Consider the following 11441-nt stretch of genomic DNA (forward strand, 5'->3'; position numbering starts at 1 on the left):
TTTTTCATGTATTGTAACATTTATTTATGAATGCAATCAATTTATCTTTAATTCTATTGTCACAATTAGCGTTATGTGTGATGAGCAATATTTCTTCGTCTCACTCCGATGTTTCCGCCATCGGTTGGGGTGTGACAAATTGGTATCAGAGCCATAACTATAGAGAATTAGGAAAATTGCCATGCTTTTGACCTAGTCTATAGTTAAGTACCAAATTCGACCATACTTGATTCATATGTTAATTTTCTTGAGATGCCTTTATGTGTTATCCTTGAAATGTCTTTATGTGCTCATGCTTGTTTATTTATTTCATAACATATGCCTTTCCTAAGGCATTTCACTCGATTATACTAAATTCGCAAACACTCGTAATACACAAACGAGACGACTTCACCAAAATAGGCGTGAAGCCCACAATTTGGTGAGCGACTCTCAATCCGTCTATTCTTTTTACACGAAATGTGCCACCAAGTTAGGAGTGAAATCCTCACCTTGATGGAGAATTTCCATTTCAAACTCTAGTGGACCCTCGTCAAGGTGTCGAAATTAAATTTTGACCTGATGAGTACCAACCACACTTAGGGTACGAAAGTCGTCAAGTTAGGGGTGAAACCCGCACCTTGTCGACTAGTCCGGCTCCTTGATTTTCAAAAATCCCGCCAAGTCTCGAATTTTCGATTGATTTGGAACATGTAGTAACTGGAAGGGTGAATACCGTTAACCGAAATATCGGCGAGAGTATTCCACCTATTAGGACAGAGCATGTTTCTCAAATTCAATAAAATTTTCAACCAATTTGGTTTAGTCAAAGTTCCGTTTTGGAACAATCCAAGTTTTAATCAAACCTTTGTTTTACTATTATCAATCTTATATGATGCACTCCTCCCTTTCAAGTTCGAATTTATTTCGAGATTGTTTTCTTATATACACATCATACTAAGTCTTTCCATACATCTATACTTCATTTACATGCATATTTTAAAAACGTCACCCAATTAGATTTACATTTCTTATAACCACAAAATGGAGACATATCATCGAGATAGTAGCGATTCCCTTACCTTGACGATTAACTCCACCCCATCTTTTTTTAAAATGACCTCACTGACGAGTTAGGGGTGATTCCCTTACCTAGGTGATTGTTACCAAAATTTTCTTTCAAAAGATACTTCATTATGCAACCACGATCACGCTTTATACCTAAATTGTTTACCCTTTGTCAAAATCCCTATTTACGCCAATTTCAAAACTTATTGTTTTATCAAACGTATTTCTTACCCTATGATTCATTTTATGTGAGTCACATACATGAAAATCCTTAATCATATCCTAGACGCTTTATTTCCCGATTTTCAAAATTTTACGAAATGCTACCCATCAACTTAGTCGGCCTAATGAATCTATTGCCCACAAATTTCATGTTTCACGTAAATCGCTAAAATACGCTCACGTCATGTCACTATACTAAGAACTTTCATTCCCAATCAAAAATCGAACCAACCTTTCCACATGCCTATAATATCTTATAGATATTATAAGTTCGTTTTATTAAAACTCTTTTCAAAATCAATAAATCATTTTACTAAAAACACTTTTCAACGATCACTAAGTTCATTATGCTAAATTTCTTTTTTTGAATCAACGTTTCACAAGAACCTCCAAATTTCAAATTTCTTATTTTTTTATTTTAATGCTAGATCCTTTAAAATGATGCAAACTTGCTATTTTCAAAAAACCTTTTCATACACCACTCAATACATCATTTCAATTTCAAAACTCGTGGGCAAGGGAACTTCATAGGACCGATCGTTCCCGACTTACTTAAATTCTTCTAAAACAAGAGTAGCATTTCCGTTCCTTACAAAATACGTCACGCATAACCAGTAAGTATTTTATATTCTTATACATTCACGAACTAAATTCTACATTCCAAGATAAACTCAACCTATTTTGATTCGATAAACTCAACGTTTTATTCAAAACAACTAAACATGCATACCATCGTACACCTTTTAGTCAATATCACACGACAACTTCACGTATCATTCGTTTTACATACCCATGACTTCTTGATCATTTTATACACCGTTGTATTCGAGTTATTTCATACACACCATTGTCGTTACTTATACCTACTTACACTCATACTTATACACCTTTTCATGTCCATACTCATACGTTTTATGTTCATACTTACATACTTATTCATACTTATACTATTATTGATATTCATACGCATGCTTACATTCATACTCATGATTCATACATTCGTACCCATACACGAGCGAAATCCGAGGGATTCGCTTACGTGGGTCCCATACATACTTAGCCATGGACATGCTTATATACTACATTCTTATACGTACACATTCTTACTTTTCAAACTTATGTATACCCTGATTCATACACAACTTGTACAAGCTATGCAGATAATGCGACGATCAAAATAATCGCGGGTGCACATGGGATTATAGTGATAGGCGCATGAGAACCATGGAGTGTACTATTGTGTATGGTAAGACACGGAACATAACATGACACCAAATACGAAACCAACATGGCATGGTTAAAACATGGTGGATATGCCGCTGGTACTTGCTATATATAAGTGTTTTCACCATATTACCAAACTTTCGTAAGACGTGCCATGAGAAATTCGGTGTTTTACAGACCATGTTTAGACCTAATATGCAAACTTTAACAACACATAAACGCATTGCTAGATGCGCGATATCTGATTATCCACGACGAGACCTCATTCTTAACACATCGCTTTCATTTATCCAATACTTATGCCATTCTTATACTCGTATTCGTTTACTAGATCGATCATTCACCCTCGTACCTCCATACTTCTTTGTCTTTTATACAAACCTCGTTTACAATCAAATTTGTGTACACGTTCGATGCCTAAAATACTTTCTTGATTTTAAAACTATCTTCTATTCTTGTTATGTGCAAACACACTTAGTTGGTTGTTACCTCCAAAACCGTTTATTTAAAATACTCAACCTTCTCGTTTCTCACCGATAAACAATTTTTTTCTACGAAATTGAGACTTATTGATGCTCTTTAAAACCGATAAAACCTCCTTACAACTTACGATGGGGGCCACACTTTTCATTAAAATACAAACCGTTTTATACGCAAATTTTTTTCCTTCTCTTTAACATTTTTTGAAATACTACTCCCATCGGTCTATTCAAATTTAATCAAGCTCACTATGCCTGTGCACACACATACACATTTTACTTATGAGTAATGCCTCAATTTATTTTAGTTAAACGAACTTCTTTTACAACCTACTTTTTATTTTTATTTTTTGTCCCTCAAAATTTCATACATTATTCAACACACTTCACACTTCAAGACTTCGATCTTAGCCCAACCATTTAGCCAAGATTCCTATTACAAGGACTACCTCTTGAATAAAATTCAGAACGAAATTTCCTAAAGGAGGGGAGACTGTAACGCCTCGCTTTTATAACTTCCTGTAATTAGAAAGGTTGTATATTTCTATTTTCGGGGAACTGGTAATCGTATCTCGTTTCGTATCATTGCAATCCAAGACTTCGATCGTAATAAAATTAATTATTTCATACGAATTATACTCCGTTTATTTTTTTTATTTTTTTACATGCTTAAACACTTAATCTTTATATACATTTGTTACGTACTCATACCCTTGTTAACACAGGCATAACTTACGATCAATACGTGAATCTAGATACGCTACACGTGCAAACACTTGATTTTATGTTCACAATACACAACCTATAGTCCATTCTATACAAACTTATTTAATTTCATGTTTTAACATTAATATATATATATATATATATATATATATATATATATATATATATATATATATATATATATATATATATATATAGGAACAGGATCAGGAGAGAACGCCTCAAAGTGTGAGAACGGTGAGAACGATTCTCAGCCACAAGATCTTAGTGGTTTGTGGCTGAGATTGATGCTGTAACGCCCTTCTTTTTCATACTTCCATAATTAGAAAGCTCGCCTTGTAATGCTATTTTTGGAAATCTTGTATTATTGTAGTCGTCTTTTCGTTGTAAAATCCGAGACTTGGATCATAAATAAAATTCGTATTTCTTTAAATTCACCTTCTACATATTCATACATGTTCATACGTTCGAATTCATTGTACATCGAATCCTTATTTGTAATTCATACTCATACGATACTTATTCACGATACATGTCCATGCTTGTCCTTAAATTGTTGATACTTAAAAACCCCTAATAATATGCTTATTTATACAACGATTAATCATCTAATATGTGACATATACTTGTCACTTACAAACATGTTACATACTTATACATTACACTTTTTACCTAGTTAAATCATGTTTTATTTCATATTTTACCTTGTTACAAGTTAGGGGAAACATTGTTGCATATTATTACACAACTTAATTAACAAAATTACTCATTATAATAAAAAAAATAAAGAAATATGGCATCCCCAATTCAGCAAAATTCAGCCCTATATGGTTGGGTTTTGTGGGCTTGTTTCAAGGTTTAACCCCTTCTAAACACTTCCAAAGCGCAACCCATTGAAATCCTAATCATCCCCCCTATAAATATCACTTATAACCAGCCTCCCTACCACTTTTGCAACACTAAAAACTCTCAAAACATCCTCCAAACCGTAGCTGAAAGTAAGGGTTCGAGCAGATTGACACCTCTTCACGAAAATGAGCATAACTCACTCAATTATAATCCGATTCACTCGATTCTTTTTGCTAATTCTTTGTATTGACCTTAGCTACGTTTCCATGGGTTTTCCCTGGAAAATCAGAGCCCGAAACGTCGCCAAAAGGGCTTCAAAGTTGACTGATTTTTCTGTTCATGTTTCAATCTTTGATAAACTTGTTTAAACTTGAGGAAACTCATCTCAAACCTACGTCCTTATGCTTATAACCACATCTATAGTTAGTTAGGCTTAAAAACAAGGTTGAGACATTCAAAATCAGAGGTATAAACCTAACAAACTTTCTGTTTTGTTCAAGGGTTTAACCCACAAGTGATGTTCAAATTCAAGACTTGATGTTTGTGTGATTTAGGATTAACTTGGGTTATCCTACTTAAAAATCCACACATTACTTGATGATTTCTCATAGATTAGTGTTTAATATTCTTGTATTATTTATAGTTCATGACCCTCCTTGTATGTTTTTACATCAAGTGTAGTGGTGAACCATAAGAGGTACCTAAATGGAAGCTTGTTCTTCCTACCTCCTACATGAATTCTATGACACAATAGAGGTACCTAAATGAAGATTTATCTTCTACCTCATGCTTGACTAATGGACTAAACAATACATATAATACTTATACACATATATACTAACCCTTGATGATGGACTTGTGTTCATTCGTCAAGATATTAGAATAACATCATCTAAGACATAAGACTTGTTACGATTCTAATGAGTATATATTACTCATGAAAACATTAACCCTTGAGGTTTCATGGTGTCAAGAACAAGTACTTGGTGTTAAAGGATGATTACTTTCGAATACCTATATTCTTGTGTTTTAACTTCCTAAATCCCTACACGAACATATTCAACCTTCTAACCTCATCAACTTCGTCACATTGGATAATCGGAAAGCATATGCAAATTTTGTGAGTATACTCGCAACCCCCTTTTTATGTTTACCACTTTTTGGGGTGTAACATGTTTAACTATTAAACTACACTTAAATTTATTCTTTATGCAATGCACGAAAACAATCCTTATACATGAATGCTATGTTATGATACTTGATGCTTACGTGGACCATACTTATGTAATATGTTTTAGTCATTAGCTTTCACGAGCCTCCATTTGACATGTATAGCGCTATAGGAGTAACGCACCGCCCCCTTAAACCTGTGGTCATGTCGAATTAACTAAACTTTCTTGCGTAAACAGAGGATTGGCTAGAAATATTGCATGCCATGTTAGGTTGATCTCGTATAAACTAAGTTGCCATGTGGATTCGTTTTAAACTTTTATACTTATACTTACACTGATGCTTAAACTTGTATACTCGCCTTTGCTTTTGCATTGAATTGTATTTTAAACATGTTACAGGTTGATGATTGATGATGCTATGAAAATGGATAGCAAAGATGCCTAGATACTCATTTAGACGTCCTAAGTTTAAATCGTTGTATCAATTATGTTATGTTTTGAACAATGTTGTTATTTGAATTTCCTTGTATGTTTCGACAATTTATTTATGAAATGAAATCGGTTGAATTAAATATTGTCACGAATAGTGTTATGAAGTCTCTTGCAATCTATTTCGTCTCACTCCGATGTTTCCGCCATCGGTTGGGGTGTGACAGATGCGGTGGCATTTTTGTAAATAATAGGGGTCTTGGAACTACCAGGAGGGGTAAAATAGGAAGATCCAAACAAAGGTGCACATGCTAATCACATGCCATTTCCCCCCATCATATTTAAATGACAATAACTTTTTTATACGTGATTACTTTTCGAAAAAAATTACACCATAAAACTCAGCGTTTTTTATCTTTCCAATGAGTATACTATTGATATACTTTTAAAAAAAAATTAACTTGGTTTTATGGCGTTTTTATGAACTGGGTGTTTTATGGCGTTTTAGACTAGGTATTTTCATGACGTTTTTCTGAATTAGGTGTTTTTATGGCGTTTTAACTAGGTATTTTCATGACGTTTTTTTTTTTTTTCTGAACTGAGTGTTTTATGGCGTTTTCAACTAAGTTTTTCATGGCGTTTTTCTGAACTGCGTGTTTTACGGTGTTTTTACAGTACAAATTATGATTTTTCTGAGCTCAAAAAATATTAATTTAGGCGGATGGCTAAAAAAATGGGTTTTTTGAGCTGTTGTAAATTATAGCTAAAAATAGCTTTTTTTTTGTTATGGCGTTTTAACTGGGAACTCTGTGTGTTTTCATTGGAGTATGAATTCTTTTATTTCCAATCACATTCCCCCCAAAGTTGCGTGTATATGATGAAACTAATTAAATACTTGTGTTCACACTTGTTTACACTTGTTCACACTATAAGTTACACTTTAGATCCTGAAAATATAGTTTTTTTTTTGTTATGACGTTTTAACTAGGAGCTGGCTTGAAACTAATTAAATACTTGTGTTCACACTTGTTTACACTTTTCACACTATAAGTTACACTTTGTACCCTGAAAATATAGTTTTTTTTTTGTTATGGCGTTTTAACTAGGAGCTGGCTCAAAAAACTAATTAAATACTTGTGTTCACACTATAAATTACACTTTGGACCCTGAAAATATAGCTTTTTTTTTTTGTTATGGCGTTTTAACTAGGAGCTGGCTCAAAAAAATGGTTTTTTTGAGCTGTTGTAATTTATAGCTAAAAAAAAATAGTTTTTTTTATGGCGTTCAAAAAAATGGTTTTTTTTGAGTTGTAAATTATAGCTCAAAAAATAGCTTTTGAGTGTTTTATGGCGTTTAAAAAATGTTTTTTTTGAGCTGTTGTAAATTATAGCTTAAAAAATAGCTTTTGAGTGTTTGACGTTTTCTGAATTGGGTGTTTTTATGTCGTTTTATTTTGAACACCAAGTTCATGTGAGTGGGTTTTTTGACAATATTACCTCTTAGTGTAATTTAACATTAATGCCACATGTCACCACCAAAATTGTTCTCACCGTTCTCAAACTTTTCACCGTTCTCATTAAATCCCGACCCTATATAAATATATATATATATACATATATATATATATGATTAATAAGTTAATTAATCATATATTATTATAATCAAACATTAATATTAAGTATTATACATTATAATATCAACCAAAGGTTGAAAAAGAAAATATATATATATATATATATATATATAATAATAAGCTAACCTCGTGAAACACATACCGCCACCATTCTTGATTTATGCCCATATTCATTCTAACTAACATGACATATATTCCACTTTGTTATATTACAAAGTTAATTGCATAGTTTCCGATTTTACATAAGTTGCAACAATTAAATGTCAAAAGAAAAAAAAAAAGAAAAATGGCAGCCAAGATGTGATCGCAGATCACATATTTTCAGCCTCAATTGTTTTGTTTTTAATAGCCATCTTCCAACCAACTTGCATTTAAATACCCAACCAACTTAAACCCTAATCCTTCCCCTATATATACTCACTTATATCCAACCCCTTTTCCACTTTACAAACCTCTTAATCACTCCAAAATCACTCTTTAATCACTCTAAAAATTCACAGCTTTGAGCAGAAAGTTTAAGTCATTCAAAGTGAGTTCTAGCTCACTTCTTCAACTCCTTTCTTCTTGTTTCTTCTTATAAAACCCTTGGATAACCTCTAGGAAGGTTTTCACAAGTTTTCTTGGGCAAACAAGGTGAAACCTCACCATTTTTGAGGTTCAAAGTGCATATAAAATTCTGCTCATTTTTATTTCTTTTTAAGTTTATATTTTGATAGAAAAATTGGTGGAATCTTGTTCCCACCAAGCTCACAACTTAATCTATGGTTGCGGGTTTGTGTTTAGGGGATTTACATCAAAGTTTTTGTTTATACATAACAAACATTCCTTATACATGCATGCATACTTGTTACTTGATACTTTAAACTTGGGGTTATACGTTTTGTGTTAGACTTATCATTAACTTCGTACGAGCCTATCCTTGACATATATAGCGCTATAGGATTAACGCACCACCCGTAAACTTGAGGTTATGTCATGAGCTTATTGCGTTTCATCATTGGGTTGATTTGTGGAACACATGCCGATTTTATTGTTTATCTTGTATCAAGAGCTTGCCACATGGAATTGTTTGAAACTTATCTTTTTATGCTACCTATGAAAACTTGTATACTCGCCTTTGCTTTTGCATTGAACTTTATTTTAAACATGTTACAGGTTGAGGATGATGATGCTTTGAAATTGAAGTAGTGTTGATGCTTAGATACACATTTAGACGTCTTAGGTCAAACACGTTGTATAAATTTCATATTTGTTGTTGCATTGTTTTCTTGTATTGTAAATTTATTTATGAATGAAATCAATTTATCTTTAATTCTATTGTCACAGTTAGAATTATGTGTGATGAGCAATCTTTCTTCGTCTCACTCCGATGTTTCCGCCATCGGTTGGGGTGTGACATCCAAGCCCGTATAAGGGAAAATAAGTTAAAAGTATTTACCTGAGCTAATACTCGATTCACAGCAAGATTTAAATAACTCAGTCGCATCCAATCTAACTAAATGCAGGTAGCTTTTACCGGAGGCTGTAGTCTGGAATGATGGTAATATATAACCAATTTAGAATGCTAGCGGGTCTTAATTAAGTCATAGACTTAGACCGGCTAGCTTAAAGTATTAGAAACGGTACGATACGCTAGATTAAGCGATGATCGGAATAGAATGTGATTTAGACCCAACAAGTATGAAGACTTGTATAATATAGGTAAACTAAATACATTCTGGATTTTGAAGTAAAAACGATAAGGTTAAACCCGTTTTGGCAAACTTACGTAAACTAGCTACGTAAGTCTAACCGTACGTGTATAAGCGATAACGAGTAACCGGATGAGTCATGAACAAGTTCCATATGCCAGTATACTATAAACAAGTTATAATATCAGTAGGATATCAACTTGTATGCCTGTTAAGATTTTAAAATCAAATTATGCCACATAAGGGCGTTTTGGTCATTTAGCGATGTTTAAAAGGAACTTGCGTAAAATATGATGTTACAACCATAAACATTCTTTGAAAACACTTTATTTATGATATAATATCAATATGATATCAAACATATGTGTGTTTTATAGTTGAAGACCAAACTATGCTCCGTGGGGCTTTTTGGTAATTCCACACATAGTTTTGAAGGCTACTTTGGGAATCTGAGTTTATAAAATGAACCTACTATAAAAATATTTAAAATGATTTATAAATTCAGTAGGTAACAAGTCTTGGTTGGTAGTTATGGTTTAAAACCATACTACGCGCCGAAACGGCGTTAAAAATCGTTAAATGACGAAATGTGCGATATTTAAGGAAAACTGATGTTATGACCAGGTTTATATGATCCAAGTATGTTAATTAATATAACATATCAGTGGTCAAAAGGTTTTGTATGAAAATTATGCTTTAAAACCATTTTAGGTGCAAAAAGGGCATTATCGTCATTTAAGGATATAGTTCAAGAACGTATGCGTAAAATCAGTTTGCAAACTGAATGGACATCCCAAATTATCCTAATTATGTTATTACATCAGTAGGCAATGAGTTTGGTATGAAAAATTATGCTTAAAATCGATCTATGTGCCTAAAGGGCATTTTGGTCAATTTAAAGCATAAATTACGACATTACACGCAAACTCAGTTTATGATCAGTTTCGTAACATCAAAATACGTTAAACATGTCAACATATCAGTACCTAAGTTGTTTGCAAGCTTATTGGTGTCTAAAACCTTATTTTCGCTAAAAAGGGCATAATAGTCAAAGTACGGCATATTAACGGAACATGCGCAAAAACTCAGATTTCTAGTATGATCGTGTAATATAACCTTATGGTGCTATGCTACATTATATTCCGATCATAACGGAACCTAAAATCAGTAGTAAACTAATCTAGTTCGGTTCATAATCAAAAGTCAACGCAGAAGTCAAACTTCGCGACTTTCGGTTGCGAACCGACCTTAAAACTGGAATTGACAAGCCGAACATGTTTACACATGTTCTAATAATTATTACTAAGTTGTTTAAATGATAAAACATATTTTTGAACAATTCTAAACTCATATCGCAATTATTTCAAAAACTGACCCGTTGACTTTTTAAAACAATATTATGTTGACTCGTTAATTGATCAAGCAAACGTGATTCTTAGGAGGTGCCCTTTTGAGGGATTAACACTTACCTAATTATGATCACGTAGCCATGTTCGTTGCGAACAATGGCTTGACCGTTTAAGGTCTAACTAAAAGTCAAATCGCTTATCGTAAACGTTTGACTTTTCGGCTTTGAAAGCCAAATAATTGAACTAGTCACGAAAGGAACACTTACAAGTGGTCCTAGGGACTAAAGAATACTCAAAGGAAGTCTCCAATTGCTCAGGGTCCTCCAAGATTGAGAGAAAGAAGGAAAGAATAAATGAAGGTGCAAGTTTGAATGAATGGATTCTAGGCCTTTATATAGTTTTTGAGGATTGATAGGATCTTGGCAAGTGTTTTAGGAATTCAATAGGATGATTACAAGTGTTTACCAGGTTTTGAAAACAATTAACATGTCCATGGTATTGCTAGAATGCTTTAGATTATAGGAGTGGAGAACAAGAAATGGAAAACTAAAACAAACAAAGAAAAACAGAAACTGTTGCTGCTGTTCTGTTTGCTGGCGGCCCGCGAAGACATCAGGCCC

The sequence above is a fragment of the Helianthus annuus genome, chromosome 12, assembly GCF_002127325.2.
Source record: "Helianthus annuus cultivar XRQ/B chromosome 12, HanXRQr2.0-SUNRISE, whole genome shotgun sequence".
NCBI classification, from domain to species: Eukaryota; Viridiplantae; Streptophyta; class Magnoliopsida; order Asterales; family Asteraceae; genus Helianthus; species Helianthus annuus.